Below are 19025 nucleotides of genomic sequence, written 5' to 3'. Positions count from 1 at the left end.
ATGTGGGTAGAATACCATAGCTTAGCTGGGGGAGGAGGTATGCACTAGGAAAGAGATGGTGTGGCAATCAAACCCTGCAGGACTGTCAAGCAAAGCCTGCTCTGGATCTGGAATATAGAGGAGATTGTAGTGTTTGGAGAATGTATGCACGGAGCTCCATGTAGCAGCTTCTAGAATGTCCTTGGTAGGCACCCTTCTTAAAAATGCTGTAGAGGTGGGTGTAGCTCTGGTGGAATGTGGTCTGACATTGGCTGGAACAGTCTTTCCATGAAAAGAATAACAGAATCTGATGCAATGTCCAATCCATTTAGAAATAGTCTGTTTTGAAATTGCTTTTCCTTGGACTGCAGGGGTGTAAGCTACAAAAGTTGTTCAGACTTCCTACTGGCCTTGGTTCTGTCCAGGTAGTATCGAAGTTGTCTGTGAATGTCCAAGGTATGCAGAAGTCTTTCCCCTTATTCTCAGGATTGGGGAAGAAAGCAGGCAGATGAATGGCTTGATTTAGAGAAACCCTAGATACCACCTTTGGCATAAAAGTAGGGTTGGTCCTTAATGAAACCCTGTCTCTGTGGAAAATAATAAAGGGTGGTATTGCCATTAGGGCCTGTAGCTCGGAAACCTTCTTGCTGAGGTAATTGCCAACAGGAAAGCTGTCTTCCATGAGAGAAATTGCAAGTCAACTGAAGCTGCTGGTTCAAAAGGAGGTAGAGTCAGTTTTTCTAAGACAAAATTGAGGTCCCAGGCTGGCACTGGGGCCTTTCTTGGTGGCTTAATGTTCTTGATTCCCCTGAGGAATTGTCTTAGTAAGGGGTGAGAGAAAACAGGAGGATCAGTGTTGTATCTAGCTGAAATAGCAGATGCATGTATCTTTATGGAAGAATATGAGAGGCCGTTCTTTAACATATCTGCCAAATATTCCAAGATAAGTGGGATGTTCAGTAATGATGCATCATGCCCCTTGCTGGTATTCCAATTGCTGAATCTTTTCCACTTTGCTAAGTAAACCTTTCTGGTGGATGGTCTTCAAGCCTCTGTTAGTATCCGCTGAACTACCTTGGAGAGATAAGCTGAAGTTATTTATGGGATCTCCCAGGCTGTTAGCTGCAGTGTCTGAAGGTTTGGATGCAGTGTTTCAAATTGTGTTGAGTCAAATGTAGAGGCCACTGAGGAGGGCCCACCTCCTGGTGTGACATATGCTCCGTAGTAGTGGGTACCAGTGTTGTCTTGGCCAATCCGAGCTATTATGATTCCCTTGGGCTTCTCTGCTTTGATCTTTAGTAATACTGAGGTCATCAGTGGCAGAGGTGGGAATGCATAGATTGCTAGGAGTTCCAGTTGAATGAGAGGGCATCTATTTTCCAAGCTTTTGGATGGTATGTCCTTGTGCAAAATTTTGGTAGAAGATGGTTGAGGTGAGAGGCAAATAGGTCCACTTCTAGCTTGCCCCATGTCGAAGTGAGTTGTCTGAAGGCCTTTGGATGTAACCTCCACTCGTGTGGATCTGTGAAATTCCTGCTTAGGCTGTCCGCCAACACATTGTCTTTTCCTGGAACAAACTGGGATTGTAACTGGATGTTTAGGCTCAGTGATTTCTCCCAAAGCTGCATTGTCAGTCTGCAAAGGGGGTAGGAGTGAGTGCCCCCCTGCTTGTTTATGTACCACATCACAGTGGTGTTGTCTGTCTGTATCATTAAATGGCCTTGCTGGAGTTGGTGTTGAAAAGCCTCGATGGCATGCATTACTGCCAGCATTTCCTTTTTGTTTATATGCAGATGTGTTTCCTTTGGAGACCATTGTCCTTGTATACACCTGCCTTCCATGTGCGCCCCCCATCCAAGGTCTGAGGCGTCTGTAGTCATGGTCTGTGTTATCTGTGGTTTTTTGAATGACATACCTGTGTTTTCCTGGCTCACGAGGCCCACCATAGGAATTCTTTTTGTTGGCATGGAATGAGTGGTATGATTGTCTCCAAGTTGTTGCTGTGTTGAGACCAAATGCTTTTAGGTACCATTGAAGCTTTCTCATGTGTAGTTTTGCTAATGGAACCAGTAGAATGCAGGATGCCATGTAACCTAGGGCCTGTAGGAATCTCCTTGCAGTCATCTGGGTGAGTTTTGCTAAACCTTTGAAGTAATGAGTTAACTTCTCTTGCTTGTCTTCTGTCAGGTAAGCCATCTGAGAGGCTGTGTCTAGTTTGGCTCCTAAGAAGATTATTTGCTGGGATGGCTGCAGTCTTGACTTTGTGAAGTTGACTGTGTATCCCAGAGCTCAAGTAATCGTATGACATAATCCAGGTTTTTGTCAACATCAATTTGTCGTCCGCTTGTATGAGGCAGTCGTCCAGGTGCGGGTAAATTTGTATACCCTGGAGCCTGCAATGAGCAATTACTGAAGCCAGGCATTTTGTAAATACTCTGGGGGCAGTAGATAAGCCAAATGGCAATGCTGAGAATTGATAATGCTCTGGCCCTGCAAGAAATCTGAGGTATCTTCTGCAGCTGTGTCTGATAGGGACATGCAGGTATGCCTCCTTGAGGTCCAGAGTAATCAGCCATGACTCCTTGCCCAGCATGGGAAGGAGTTGCTGTAGAGTCAGCATTTTGAACTTTGGTACTATGAGAAAGGTGTTTAATGCGGACAGGTCCAGTATTGGTCTCCATTGAGATTCTTTTCTTGGAACAAGGAACAGTCTTGAGTAAAACCCCTGTTCTTGTTCTTGTTGTGGAACTCTTTCTATTGCTTTCATTCGAGTCAGCAGAGTGATTTGCTTGATAGCCTCTGCCCTTTGATTTTGTGGTAGGTTTGGCATGCCTTGTTTTCTTGGTAAGGTATGAAAATGAAACCTGTACCCTCGGTCTATAATGTCCAAAATCCATTTGTCCTTTGTCAGTCTGTGCCAGTTTTCTGCAAACAGAGATAATTTCCCCAAGGGAGCTTCTAGTTGTTCCCTGGTAGGCGGTAGTAGAGGAAAGTCATTGAGTTTGTGGTTGTTGGGCAGGTGAAACCCCTGCGTCACTTCTTTGGTTTCCTGGCTGCCATTGTCGCCCCTGTAAGGGCCTCTGTATTGGCCTCTTCCTCGGCCACGTCTGTTCTTACCCTTTGAAACTTTTCTGGATTAGGAAAGGACCAGTTTTTGAAGGCCAATTCCTACTGAATCTGGGGTTGAACCTGGAGGAAATCTTTCACAGTCTGAACTGATTTTGCTTTTTCTTGATGGTCTTTAACGCATCCTTAGCATTTGCACCAAAAAGCTTGTTCTTTTCCAAAGGTGCATCCAGAAGTTTTGCTTTTACATGATCTGGTAGAGGTTGATCTTTTAACCAAGCATGTCTACGGATCACTGCCCCTGTCATAGCTGCCTACATGAAGCTTCCAGTGCATCATATCCACACTGCAGGAAGTGATTGCTTACTTGCTGAGTGTTATGTACAGCTTCCTGCAAAGTCTTCCTGTCTAAAGGATCAGGAGAAGCTAATGTTTTTTGTAAATCTTCTAAGAGATAATCCTGATATTGTAACATATGAAAAAGGCAATTTAAAGCTCTCATAGATAAGGTAGTGGATGTGTAAACCTTTTTGCCCCATCTCTCTAATGACCTTGCTTCCCTGTTGGAGGGCAAAGGATTTTTTGAGGTGGAGGCTGAAACTCCTTTAGGCCCCTGTGAATAGTTTCCAAATCAGCAGTATGGGCCCTGAATAAATGGGAATGAGTTTCTGGGACCCTGTAATACCTGTCTGGCTTGGCTGGAGCAGGAGGAAGAGAATCAGGGTAGCACTAGAGTCAGAATACAAATCATCCAGAACATCAAGTACAGGAGGAATAGCTAAGGGCCTGTGCTGAGGCTTCTTAAGGAAAGTCCTAAGGCGTTTCCTAGAATCAGAATATTCCTGACCCTGCCACTTGAAATGTTCCCTCATGGTGTGCAGAACTTCCCCAAAAGAAATATCCTCAGGAGGGGAGGCCGAAGGGATGGAATCTTCTGCATCCAAGTCCTCATAGGTCTGGAAGAGCTCTTCCTGGCTATCAGAGTGGACAGAGCCCTCAGAGTCTTCATCCGAAGGAGTAGGGTCAGAGGGTTCAACCCGGGGCCTTTTATCAGGAGGAGGCTGGGATGCTCTCTCAGGATGGGCGTGTGAACCTCTAATCATGGAAATTAAATCAGCAGCCATGGACATAATTTGTGTCTCCGGAGTCGGCTGAGGTAATGGTTTAGAAGTAATATGCCTTGTTTTGCTGGCTGCCTTAGCCCTAGTGTAGGCCTTAACAGACATGGCCATAGGAGGCCTGGCAGCTCCACGTGCAGGAGTGACCTTGTCTACAGCAATGGTCTCGGGCATTTCCTCGGTTTCGGTATCCGGAGGAAAGTCTATAACTGGCATCGGAGTAATGTCTGGAATCGGAGTCGTCGGTAATGCGGTGTCTTCGGTTCGGAGCGGTGGAGAGACCGTCTCAGAGGGAACCGGAGCACTCGCTCTAGGTTTTGGCGTGGAGTCGGAGGTAGACGCGGGCCGAGGATGTTGGTCCCGGTCTTTTCGCTTTTTGGGAGTTTGCGATGTCGGAAGATCCGACGGCATGATGTAGGCAAATTTATCGCCGAAAAAATCTTCAGCGAACTCCGCCCGGCACCTGAAAGTGCACTTGTTGAAGCGAGCACAAGCTACACAGGCCGAGACGTCGTGGTCTGGGCCCAGGCAAGGGAGGCAGTAAGAGTGGAAATCCTTATGAGGTATTTGTTTACCACAAAAAAGACAATTGTTAACTTTTTCAGTAATTTCTGACATCGGCTGAGGCAAAAAAAGGTCCCCAATGGGGTACTTAGCTTTTTTGATGACTTCGGTATCGTAGAATACAGGAGCTGACCGACCGGCACTTGCGAACTGCTTCTGCTTCGGGCACCACGCGGCAAGAAAGACTGGAGAAAATGGCGTCGGCTGATGCTTATGTACTCCAGCCGCTCTGACGTCAGGGAGAAATGCAACATCAGCCGACGTCGGACCCAGACTTTGGAATCCGGCCGACCGAGGGCTGCCTGAGGCAGGACAACCCACATGTTATGACTGCAGTTGCATTCTTGAAGGACATCAGGCTGTCGCCCACCAGAGGAACTCCATTTGTAGACAGTGAATCAGGGGAAGAATCAAGTCTAAGTCCTGCGTGTGTTGACACCAAAGGTTTGTGAGGTACCATTGAAGTTCTCATATGCAGCCTTGCATATGGGATCATCAAAATACATGAAGCCATGAACCCCAGTGCTTGCAGGAATTGCCTTGCAGAGAGGTGGGTTATGGTTGCCAAGTTCATGAAGTATGCGGAAAGATCTTCTTGCTTCTGTTGAGGGAGGAATACCATCTAGGTAGCTGTATTAAGACTCGCTCCCAAGAAAACAATCTCCCTTGTAGGAACCAACTTTGACTTCTTTTCGTTGAGAGTGTAACCCAAAGAGGTGACAGTGTTCTTCACGAAATCCAAATCCTTTTCTAGTTGTTCTGGGGAGTTTGCTTGAATGAAACAGCCATCCAGGTAAGGATAAATTTGAATGTTTCACTGCCTGCAAAAAGCAATGGCTGGAGCCAGGCACTTAGTAAAATCTCTGGGAGCAGTAGAAAAGCCAAAGGGCAATGCAGAGAATTCAAAGTGTTGCTCCCCAGCCCTGAAGCGAAGGAACTGCCTGCAACTTTCCCTTATTGGGATGTGCAAATAAGCCTCCTTGAGATCCAAAGTTACCAGCCATGAATCCTTGCCCAGCACTGGTAGTAATTGTTGAAGGCTGAGCATCTTGAATTTGGGAATCACCAGAAAATTGTTTAGAATGGACAGATCCAGAATATGGCACCAGGTGCCCCCTTTCTTGGGTACCAGAAAAAGCCTTGAATAAAAACCTAGGCCTGCCTGATTTGCAAGAACTGGCTCTATGGCTCCCATAGCCAGTAGAGAAGAAATTTGAGTTTCTACCTCTGCCTTGAGAGTTTTGGGTATGTCTGGGTACCCTTGTAAAACAAGGAAGGTGGGAAAGTAAAACTTGTAACCTTGGTTTACTATATTGAGCACCCATTTGTCGTCTGTGATGGTAGACCATACCTCTGCGAACCTGGCTAACCTTCCCCCCAAAGGAAACCCAGGGTCTGCAGAGGTAGGCACAAGAAGGCCAGAGTCATTGAGAATGCTTGCTTTGGTAAGCTGGCTTAGAACTTCCTGATTTAGCAGAAGAAGAATGCCATTGTTTAGCCCTTTGAGGGGCAGAAGCCTGCCCTCTGGAAAATCTGAAACCCATAGGGCTAGAGCAACCCTGCTTGCCAGGATCAGGGAAAGACCAATTCTTGGAAGGATAATGCCTATTAAACCAAGAAGGCTGAACCTGAAGGAAATCTTTAACAGCTTGCATAGAATTTGCCTTATCCTCAAACTTTTTCAGTACCTCCTCAGCCTTATTACCAAAAAGACTGTCCTTGTGCAAAGGAACATCCAGCAATTTAGACTTAACTGGTTCAGAAAGAGGCTGCTCCCTGAGCCAAGCATGCCTTCTAATTACGGAACCAGTGGCTGTTGCCCTGCAGGAAGCTTCTAAAGTATCAAAACCACAATAAAATGAATGCTTATTAACTAAAGTGGCAGAATTCAGTAAGTCTTGTAAATCTTTGTTTTCCGTCATGGAAGGAAAATCTCCAAGTTTAGCCTTAATATCCCCCAACGTATGCTACTGATACTTAAGCATGTGAAAAAGACAATTCACGGATCTAATGGCAAGAGTTGCAGAAGTATAGACTCTTTTACCCCACCTGTTCAAGGCCCTAGATTCCTTATCAAAAGGCACAGGGTTTCTAGCAATCGTAGCCTTAACACCCTTGGGGCCTTGAGAAATAATTTCTGGATCAGCAATAGGGCTTCTGAAAAGGAATTCATGAGATTCAGGAACCCTGTAATATCTATCTGGTTTTCTAGGGGCAGGAGGAACAGAATTATGAGTTAAAGAATTTTCCATGAAAACATTATCCACAACTTCCAAAACTGGAGGTATAGCCAGAGGCTTATGCTGTGGCAAATCTAAAAAATCCCTGATTCTTTTCTTAGACTGTGGAAAATCCTGACATTCCCATTTAAAATGCTCCCTAAGAGTATTCAAAGTATCCCCAAAGGAAAAATCTTCTGGAGGGGAGGCAGAAGGGATAGAGTCCTCAGCATCAGAATCCTCAAAGGCAGAAAAAAGTTGAGAATTTCCTTCTTCACCAGCAGACATACTGGAAATCTCAGAATCTGAGACAGACAAAACATCAAGAGATAATTCCCTAGCCCTCTTTGAAGGTGGGAATGAGAGATGCTAATCAGGGAAAGAAGATCACCAGCCATCTTTACCAACTGGGACTGAAGTACAGCAGGGGAGGCTGACGCCTGTTTGTGAGTAGGTCTGCGGCATGGAGGACTCCGTAAAGGTCTCGGCAGAGGCTTGAGGCTGAAAATCTGTGGAGTGCAGGGGCTGTGAAAGCACCTCAGTGACTACCGCTGTGCTGATGACCAATTTCACCAGTGCGCCGTCAGTAGATTTAACCCTAGGCCTGTCGCAGTCCTTGTCTTTGCATTTCCTAGGAAGTTCCGAAGTCGGGAGAACAGAAGATGCTATATGAACTTAGGCCAGACTCCGAAATGCTTATACAAAATCTTATCTCTACGGTGTATGGTACGCGGGTTAAAGGAAGCACACAGATCGCAGTTAGGGACATCGTGCTCAAGGCCCAAACAAGTTTTACAATAGGAATGTAAATCATGGTGCGGAATCTGTTTTCCACAGGCAAGGCAGTTATTAACTTTATCTGACATTCGTTAAAGCAAGAAAAGATGGTCCCCAATGGGGCGCTTATCTGAAGGCGTCTTCAACTTGGTAGTCGGAAAGCAAAACGAAAGTAAATGGCCGACCGGGACTAGTGCGAATTGCATCTGCTTTGAGCTCCACAGCAAGAAAAACTGAGGAAATGGCGGCGGCTGCCTCCCATTATACCTGACGCACTGACATCAGTTTTACAACTGGCGGCAGCCGACGTCATATACAAGGACTCTGGTATTCAGGCTGACTGAGGGCTACCAGGAGCTGGATAACCCATATGTGAGGACTGCAACAGTGAAACACGAAGAACGTTATTAATAAATGCAGCACATATAACACAGCCTTCTATGATAAGAGTACCTCTGGTTTCCTATGTCTGTAAGTAGGACTACATGTAGTTATCCTTTAACATTAATAAATGCAGTACATGCAATACAGCCTTCTATGATAAGGGTTTATCTAATTTCCTGAGTCTCTCAGTTGGATTAAATGTAGTTATCCTATAATATTATTAGATGCAGCAGATGCAATACAGCGTACTATGATATGGGTACCACTGGTTTCATATTTCTGTAAGTAGGACTACATGTAGTTATCCTGTAACATTAATAAATTCAGCACATTTTATTTATTTCTATTGATTTTATTGACATTTGTTAACCGGATTAGTCTGACTGGGTTAGATAACCTTTTTCAGCGGAAACCTGAGGAGAAAAGCTTCAGACATTACAATATGAAAATAGACATTAACAAATTTGAAAATTAACAAATGGAGTACATGCAATAGAACAGTGGTACAAAAAAATCATCAGGGAATGAGCACATTTATAGAAGGTTTTTCTCAATATATTTATATATGTAAGTATAAGTTAAATGTTACATATTCTTAAGTTCTGAGATGTAAAGATGAGGCAGCCAGAAAAAAAGATAAATTATTATCACTAGAATCAATAAACCAAACAAGAAAAAGAGCACCTTAGACTGGATACTTATAAATAGACAGAAACAAGCTTACAAGGTAGGAACTCTACCAGACGATGTAAGTGATCATACTTTGACCTATAGCCTAAGGCAAAAAAAATGATATCTCAAACCCCCCCACATATAGGATTGCACGTACCAACAAACTAATCCAGTATTATTCCAAAATGAACTTAATGCCTGTGACTGGAACACTTTAAAAACTCTACCACTTGAAGAAGCTGTTAAATATCTAAGCTCTAAATAATTATCTATCCTTGATAGGCATGCACTCAGATGGTCCATCAGAATGAAGTCCAAACCAGCCCGCTGGCTTTCTAAACAAACCAGACAGAAAATTTTACTTAGGAACAAGTCTTGGGCTAAGTGGAGAGCTAACAGAAATATCTTAGATCAAAAAATTTTTAGGGAGTTGAGAAATAGTACAAAAAAGGCAAATACTTACAGACAAAAAGAACTACTACTGTAAACTACAGCAAAACCACCAAAACAATCCCCAGAAGTTCTGGTCTAGTATAAATAAACTCCTTTTCCCAGGGCACTCTCGTACACCTACCCCGCTTCAGGCGATCCTAATACCCCCCCATCAAACTGCCAATACCTTCAATACCATCTTTACAGAGACCATACAATCACTAGCAAGTCAACTAATCCCAGACAACTCAAGCCTTCCCACCACCATACCTGGCACTCTACCAACATTCCATCTGCAGCCCATATCAACCACGCTCATCTACAAATTCACCCAAAAACTTAAGCCTTGTACTCCTTCTGCTGACCAGCTAACATCTGAACACTTGCAAAAAGCAGCCAAAGTAATTTCCTATCCTATATCCATCCTCATAAATAGAACCATTAAGCAGGGAATAATTCCAGACATCTGGAAAATCTCCCATATTATCCCCCTACACAAAGGGGGGAACTCAAACAATTACTCTAACTACCAGCCAATAGCTCTTTTATCCCCCCCTACCAAAAATTGTGGAAAAATGTATTCACCAACAACTATTAAACCATTTATCTCAGCATAACATAACAGCAAACTGCCAGCATGACTTTAGGCCTTCACATAGCACCACAACTGCCCTATTATCCTTTACAGATGCCATCAATAAAAATCACAATAAAAACAACCTCTCATCTGCACTCTTTATTGAACTCTCAAAAGCTTTTGACATGGCAAACCATGCCCTTCTTATCAACATTCTTGAATCCCTTTCCCTTGACTCTCTGGCAGTTAAATGGTTCAAGTCCTACCTTACCAACAGGCAACAGGCAGTTCTCTGGGAAAATAATATATCATCCCTTCTACCAGTCACCCTCGGAGTCCCTCAGGGTTCTATTCTAGGTCCACTTCTTTTCTCACTGTTTATCAAAGACCTCCATGTAGCAATTCCACAAGCCACCTGCATTCAATATGCAGATGACTCTACACTAGTATGCTCAGAAAACTCCCCATCAGAACTACATTCTCTAACTCAGAATGTATTTAACATAGCTGAAACATGGTTCACAAAATGTTGCCTCCTTCTCAATGCCAAAAAAACTAAGCTCCTTCTCTTTATACCCACCAGTAAGTCCTCTCCCATAGATTTCTCTGTCTTTTCCAATAATGGCACGATTATATTCCCCGACTCTACCACTAAATTGTTAGGAATTACTATTGACAATAACCTTACATTTGACAGCCACATAAATAACACCATAAAAACTGTCAACAGAAAAATAGGCTCCTTATATAGAATCAAACCTTTCCTAACTACAACAGCAAGAACCAAGATTGCACACTCCCATTTAATCTCAACTCTTCTGTACGCCTCACCCATATATACTACCCTAAAGAGAAATAATCTTATCAAACTAATTCCTATAACAATATTGCCAGATTTGCCACTGGCAATCCCTTTAGAACTCACCACTGTCTGAATCTAATGCAACTAGGCTGGCTGGAACTTCAAAACCATCTGAAAGTCTCCCAACTCACCATTACCCACAAGATATTTTATCAACCTAACAACACTCCTATACTTTCCAATCTCATAATTCCCTACAAAAACCTAAATTCCCTACGCTCTTCTAGCAAACTTCTTGCTAGCATAAGCAAGTCGAACAATATGGCTGGAGATTCTGTTTTCAAACTCTGTGGGGAAAAAACTGGAACCTACTGCCTAATGAACTAACTCTACTTTCTTCATTGCCTCTCATTAAACAAAACCTCAAAAGACACCTCAAAACACACTGGTTATGCCTCTGCAGCAACCCTGATTAACCTTCTGCTTCACTACTGATATTTCCTCCTCCAGAACCAGAACTTTAATGCACACTCCTTGGAAGCAGGACTGCAACTGCTGAACTCAATTCAACATACTTGTGTAATCTATCCTGTTTGATGTTCTGAAAGTCCACACGAATCATACTGTATAATAATTTATCCTGTACTTATTGTCAACTTTATTATTGTAAATACCTACTTTATTTTATTATTACTTCTTGTATTTTAGTATTCTTTTTTATTGAAATCCTTTCATTTAATATGTAATAACAGATTTTTTTATTTTTAATTTCAATTTCTATTTGTTACTACTAGAGCTTTTCTCCCCGGGCCTCTACTGAAAATGGAAATATATCCAGTTGGACTAGCCCAGTTAACAAATGTAAAATAAAATGTTGTTGTTGTGTCTTTTGGCTTATCCTGGTTAGGGGTCGCCACAGCGGAACTCCGGTCCGCTAATGTTTGGTAGTGGATTTTTACATGCCGAGTTACCAGCTCTAACACACAACCTTCAACGAAGGCATGCCCATTCACGCATGCCTCCACACAGAAGACACTCTAGCTGAAAATTGAACGCGACAAAGTCTTGCTGTGAGGCGACAATGCTACCGCAGCACCACTACCGCGGCAAATGTAAAATAAAAATAAACAGAGTGCAGTTGTTGAGAAAGGCTATAAGATGGCAGAGTTCTTGTTATTTAAAGGTGCAACTAGGTGGGGGGGGGGGGACCAGTAGGAGAAAAGAGATGACAGGAAGGTAAGGTCATGTTGGTTCAGAACAGTAACATGATCATGCCAAATGGTACGTGTCTTTTAGTGCCATTTTGAAGGAGATGGTGTTAGTCATTGATCTGACATTGGAAGGAAGTTTCTTCCAAGCATTAGTGACAGAGTAGCAATACAGTAGTTTGGCAATGTTTTTATTGGGCTTATAGACGTGCAGTAGGTTCTGCTGAGAACTGTGAAGAGTATGGTTGGGGAAGCAAGGCTGGATAAGGGGAGAGCGAGACAGAGGGACAGAAGGATGGGTCATGTAAAGCTGAATGAGCTGTGACAAGCTGAGGTAGTAGAATTTGGTGATGGATTTCAAGCCATTGTAGACGTTTTAGGGGCAATACAGTGATGAGTGCGGTAAGGTAGGTTAGAAGCAAATCCTGGTATTTTGTTATAGGTACTTTCTAGTTTATCCAGCAGATTAGATTGAAGCCTTGTAAAAATAGGGGCTGCATAGAGTAGAGTGGGGAGTAGGTAGGCTTGAGCAAGGGAAAGTTTAGAGGACTGAGTGAGAAATGTAATATAGCCTTCTATGATAAGGGTATCTCTCATTTCCTATGTCTGTAAGGAGGACTACACATAGTTATCCTGTAACACTAATAAATGCAGCACATGTAAAACACCCTTCTATGATAAGGATATCTCAGGACCTACATGTAGTTATCCCGTAACATTAATAAATGCAGCACATGTAATACAGCCTTCTATGATAAGGGTATCTCTGGTTTCCTATGTCTGTAAGTAGGGCTACATGTAGTTATCCTGTAACATTAATAAATGCAGCACATGTAATACAGCCTTCTATGATAAGGATATCTCTGGTTTCCTGTCTGTACGTAGGACTACATGTAGTTATCCTGTAACATTAATAAATGCAGCACATGTAATACAGCCTTCTATGATAAGGGTATCTCTGGTTTCCTATGTCTGTAAGTAGGACTACATGTAGTTATCCTGTAACATTAATAAATGCAGCACATGTAATACAGCCTTCTATGACAAGGGTATCTCTGGTTTCCTATGTCTGTAAGTAGCACTACATGTAGTTATCCTGTAACATTAATAAATGCAGCACATGTAATACAGCCTTCTATGATAAGGGTATCTCTGGTTTCCTATGTCTGTAAGTAGGACTACATGTAGTTATCTTGTAACATTAATAAATGCAGCACATGTAATACAGCCTTCTATGATAAGGGTATCTCTGGTTTCCTATGTCTGTAAGTAGGACTACATGTAGTTATCCTGTAACATTAATAAATGCAGCACATGTAATACAGCCTTCTATGATAAGGGTATCTCTGGTTTCCTATGTCTGTAAGTAGGACTACATGTAGTTATCTTGTAACATTAATAAATGCAGCACATGTAATACAGCCTTCTATGATAAGGGTATCTCTGGTTTCCTATGTCTGTAAGTAGGACTACATGTAGTTATCCTGTAACATTAATAAATGCAGCACATGTAATACAGCCTTCTATGATAAGGGTATCTCTGGTTTCCTATGTCTGTAAGTAGGACTACATGTAGTTATCCTGTAACATTAATAAATGCAGCACATGTAATACAGCCTTCTATGATAAGGGTATCTCTGGTTTCCTATGTCTGTAAGTAGGACTACATGTAGTTATCCTGTAACATTAATAAATGCAGCACATGTAATACAACCTTCTATGATAAGGGTATCTCTGGTTTCCTATGTCTGTAAGTAGGACTACATGTAGTTATCCTGTAACATTAATAAATGCAGCTCATGTAATACAGCCTTCTATGATAAGGGTATATCTGGTTTCCTAGGTTTGTAAGTAGGACTACAAGTAGTTATCCTGTAACATTAATAAATGCAGCACATGTAATACAGCCTTCTATGATAAGGGTATCTCTGGTTTCCTATGTCTGTAAGTAGGACTACATGTAGTTATCCTGTAACATTAATAAATGCAACACATGTAATACATCCTTCTATGATAAGGGTATCTCTGGTTTCCTAGGTTTGTAAGTAGGACTACAAGTAGTTATCCTGTAACATTAATAAATGCAGCACATGTAATACAGCCTTCTATGATAAGGGTATCTCTGGTTTCCTATGTCTGTAAGTAGGACTACATGTAGTTATCCTGTAACATTAATAAATGCAGCACATGTAATACAGCCTGCTATGATAAAGGTATCTCTGGGCTCCTATGTCTGTACGTAGGACTACATGTAGTTATCCTGTAACATTAATAAATGCAGCTCATGTAATACAGCCTTCTATGATAAGGGTATCTCTGGTGTCATATGTCTGTAAGTAGGACTACATGTAGTTATCCTGTAACATTAATAAATGCAGCACATGTAATACAGCCTTCTATGATAAGGGTATCTCTGGTTTCCTATGTCTGTAAGTAGGACTACATGTAGTTATCCTGTAACATTAATAAATGCAGCACATGTAATACATCCTTCTATGATAAGGGTACAGCAGTTCCCCAAGTAGCAGTTTAATACACACACTCCTTATTCACTGCACTTTCCTGACGTGATTTAAGGAAGAAGCACAACAAAAGCCATTCTAAAACTGTATGACATTTTTACTAAAGTTTTTTTGTTTTTTTCGAAATTTCTTTATCTTCCCTACATAATATCCATCAGAAGAAAAACAGCTGGCTAGGTACACAATTGCTTGAGTGTTACAGGCACGCATATTTCTGCAGGTATTACTACACAATGTCTAACATTGATCAAAGTCACCATTTGCATAAGACACATAGGTTCATAGGTTCGCCTCTGTCTAGTAGTGACACAGATCTCCCATCCACAAGACTTCTCTTGAATAGAGTTAGTGAGGGCCCTGCCTAACATGGAATTTATTTCTGTGTTGAGGTTTAAGTCTGTGGCTCTGATGGATTTGGATTTTTGAGGTGGAGCATGTCCAGAATAGAGATGGAGTTTTCATATGACATATGTTTAAGACCCTTTATCCTCTTGGTGAGGAACTTTTCTTTCCAACTGCTGCAGGTGCAATCATTGGCCTAATAATGATCTAGATGTGAAACCCTTCATGATAAGGTGGGCAATATAGAAGGTTTTCCTAACCACTTTGGCAATGTGAGTGTCAAATGAGAGGTTACTGTCAACCTGGTTTGTCATAAAAGCATTTGCCTATTCTGTAGTTTTATTTCTCTGTCCATCTCAAACATTTCTTTTTCTGTGGACTGCAAGAATTTTAAAAAGAATATTTATTGTTTGTGTTCCAAAAGGTCTCTTTAGAGGTCATCCTTTCAACTTTATTCTAGAATAAAGACAGTTGATGTGGCAATTATGTTTGGACACAACAAATGCTGCTAGGGTGAATGATAGGGTGACTATTAACAGTATTCTACATTGAGTCATAAATTCTATAATTTATAACTTACATTTTATGGTTCAATTTTATTATTGAGAATTAAAACTTTACCTATAAACAAGTTATTTGATAGATAAAATATATATATTGTTTCATTTTGAAGGCTTAATTTTTATATAAAATAAAACTTATAAAAGTTTATTTTTATTTTATATAATTCATATATCATCATGTATTATTACCCATAACATTTATTGAGGATATATTTTACTGTGAGACTGTATGACTTTAAAACACCTTTCAAGTCAGCTGGTATAATAAAATCATGTGACTTTTTTGTATAAAATGTTAAATTAGGACATACATGTATTTTCTGAAGTCAAAAAGGAGACAAATGCTAAAAATTTTATTAAAAAAATGATTTTCTGTCTGTGAAGCATTTCCTGTGAATTTACTCAGTATACCTATTAGTCTGTAATGTGCAGTGGTTGTCCTACCCCAAGAAAATCCACTGTCCATCTTAAAAGTAGTCAAGGTGTGGCACTGAGTGTTCACCATTCAGTTAACCAGTGTAAGTACAGGGCATACTTGTGAAACTGTCCATCCTACCTTCAAACTCTAGTAATGCAGGGCCTCCCTTTCAGGCCTTTCTGATTACATCCCACATGTCTATATCCTTACACTTACTTGTTACTCTGCCTCTGTGTGTCATTGACTGGTCACCATTCAGGTAACCAGTGTAAGTACAGGGCATACTTGTGAAACTGTCCATCTTACCTTCAAACTCTAGTAATGCAGGGCCTCCCTTTCAGGCCTTTCTGATTACATCCCACATATCTATATCCTTACACTTACTTGTTACTCTGCCTCTGTGTGTCATTGACTGGTCACCATTCAGGTAACCAGTGTAACAAAGTACAGGGCATACTTGTGAAACTGTCCATCTTACCTTCAAACTCTAGTAATGCAGGGCCTCCCTTTCAGGCCTTTCTGATTACATCCCACATATCTTTATCCTTACACTTACTTGTTACTCTGCCTCTGTGTGTCATTGACTGGTCACCATTCAGGTAACCAGTGTAAGTACAGGGCATACTTGTGAAACTGTCCATCTTACCTTCAAACTCTAGTAATGCAGGGCCTCCCTTTCAGGCCTTTCTGATTACATCCCACATATCTATATCCTTACACTTACTTGTTACTGTGCCTCTGTGTGTCATTGACTGGTCACCATTCAGGTAACCAGTGTAAGTACAGGCATACTTGTGAAACTGTCCATCTTACCTTCAAACTCTAGTAATGCAGGGCCTCCCTTTCAAGCCTTTCTGATTACATCCCACATATCTATATCCTTAGACTTACTTGTTACTCTGCCTCTGTGTGTCATCATCGTACGGACTGAGACACATGAAAATTGTTCAGGACCAGTGATTTTATGCTATGAACCACATAAACATCTGACAGCCCCAGGGTGGGTGTAAAGTGACACATCTGTATGTGGGGCTGGTGAGCTACTGGGATCCAAAGCAGGAACTGGAGGAAAACTGGAGCTGCAGGCCTACATCAGAAGCTCTGCCTTGAGTGCTCTGTGATTGTACAGGACAGAGCAGAGCAGTTTACTTTCTTATAGGTTGATAGGTGTGAACTAGGCTAATGGGCCTGGAGTCTTTACAACCCTAGCCCATAGGATTACTCTGGCATCATGCCACCCGACCTTAGTTCCCGGTGCCTCTGTTGAGTAAAGCCACTGGAGTGCTCCCTAGGGTGAATTTTCTATTTCCCATCCACTCATCAAGATTTCTCTTGAAGAGGGCCAGAAAGGTACTCTGTTTGACATTTTTAAGGAAGTCTATTCCATAGCATGGGCAGTCTCTGTGTTATGAACCTGTCCCTCCAGCACGTTCTGTTGATTGTAGTAATGAGATTGAGGTCTCTGGAGCATGTGGTGTGGAGGGATTGGGATTTCTTTAGATGTAGCATTTCTAACAGAGCTGGGTCAGACATGGCTTTGTAAGTCAAGCAGAGATCGCCTCTAAGCAGGCGATATGAGACCGAGAATAATTGGAGTTTTTTTGAGTCTGTCCATATAGGACAAGCTCTTATGGCCTAGGATCCTCTTTGTGAGGTACTTTTGCGGCCTCTCTAGTTGTTGCAGGTGTCTAGTGAAGTACATGCCAAATGGGGCATTGTACTCTATGACTGGCCTAATGAAAGAAGAGTAGAGAGAGACAATAACCTCTTTCTTCCTTCCTGGATACAAAACCCTTAGTAATGAGATGTGCCATAGAAGGACTTTCTGACCACAGTGGCAATGTGGCGGGCAAAAGAGAGGTTGCTTCATCCCGTGTTCCCAAATCTCTTATAATGCCTAGTATGTTCAGTGGACTACCATCAATGTGGTAATTCATGGGAACCGGGTTTTTCCCAAAGGGGATGATGACACATTTTTTGGCATTGAGCTTAAGGCCATGGTTCTGACACCAGTCGTTGGTCTCAGTGAGGCCTTTCTGTAGAATGTCAACATCACTTGAGGAGTTGTTAATAGATCCCAACTTGTAATCGTCGACGAACCTTGTCAGCCAGAGTCCCTCCGTGTTGGCCTGGGCTTCAGAGAAGTAGATACCAAACAGGAGAGGACCCAGGACCGATCACTGTGGGATTCCACTCGTGACTGATCCGCAGTCTGACTTGGAGTCAGCTACTTTCACACAGTGGGTTCTGTGAGCCAGTTTGCAACCCATCTAGTGATACAGGGGTTGATGTCTAGCTTAGTGAGTTTTTCTAGGATTCCTGAGTGAGGAATGGTATCAAAGGCCTTGGCCAGATCAAGGTAGGCTGTATGAACCACCTTGCATTCATCCACAGCTCTGGTGACTGACTCAAAGAAGTTGACCAAGTTGAGCAAGCATGATCTACCCGTCACAAAACCAAACTGTGTGGGATCCAGAGTTTGGAGAGTCCCTATATTCTTGTTTATTAGGTCCATGATGATGCATTCCATAGCTTTGCATATCAGACTCATCAGGCTAAAGGGGCGATAGTTCCCAGGGTCTGTAGTCACTCCTCCTTTGTGGAGAGGGATGACTGTAGCACTGCGCCACTTGGTAGGGACAAAGCCAGAGGTGAGGCTGTGACTTGAACAGGGCACACAGGTGAGGTGCCAGTTCACTCTGTAGTTCATGTAGAACACAGCCATGGATATTGTCAGGTCCCATAGAAGCTGTATTCTTGGCCTTGGACAGTGCTGTTTTAACCTGTGCAGCAGTAATACTGGGTGCCTGGCAATCCACTGGTATTGTGATTGGTCCTTTGGGGGGGGGGGGGTAAAGCTGGCACTGAATCTGTCAGCCAGTATATTGGCAATATCTGTTGGCTTAGTATAGGAGGTACCATTGTACAGTAGCTCAGAGCAAATATGGGTAATGCCGTGGAGATTCTTTACATAACTATAGAAGGCCTTGTGGTTGTCTTTACTATCTGCTGCAATTCTGTTTTCATAGCTAGGCTTTAGAGGATTTGATGAGGGGATCTCAACTTTCTGTTGAGGCTGATAAGGGAGTTTTTCCAGTCTTGGGACTTCACCTTATTTCTCATCAGTTTCCTCCTTCTGTTGTAGAGTTTGTTTATGGCAGGGGACCACCAAATTGGTTTCTTTTTTTTTTTTTTTTTGGAGGAGAGCATCTTGGTTCTATTGGGTATGTTGGGTATGGCGAGAGCCATGCATTTGTGTATGTGTTTGTACAGTGCATTGGTGTATGTATTCTCCATTTGCATGGGTGCCGTGAGGTTAGCCACCTCTGTTTTTAGGAGCCCAAAGTTAGCTTTGGACAAGTTTTTCATTGTGGTTACCTTT

General features: G+C 42.2%; 1 protein-coding gene across 1 annotated transcript in view; it reads right to left on the bottom strand.

Annotated features, from left to right (window-relative positions):
- LOC122813960 (zinc finger protein 665-like) overlaps positions 1–19025 on the bottom strand; it is a 281546-nt gene that overhangs the window by 88883 nt on the left and 173638 nt on the right. The window lies entirely within an intron of this gene.

This window comes from Protopterus annectens, chromosome 10.part0, assembly GCF_019279795.1.
Source record: "Protopterus annectens isolate FY-2018-M chromosome 10.part0, PAN1.0, whole genome shotgun sequence".
Taxonomy (NCBI): Eukaryota; Metazoa; Chordata; order Ceratodontiformes; family Protopteridae; genus Protopterus; species Protopterus annectens.
Note: the sequence above shows the minus strand (reverse complement) of the source record. Positions and strands in the feature narration are given on the sequence as shown.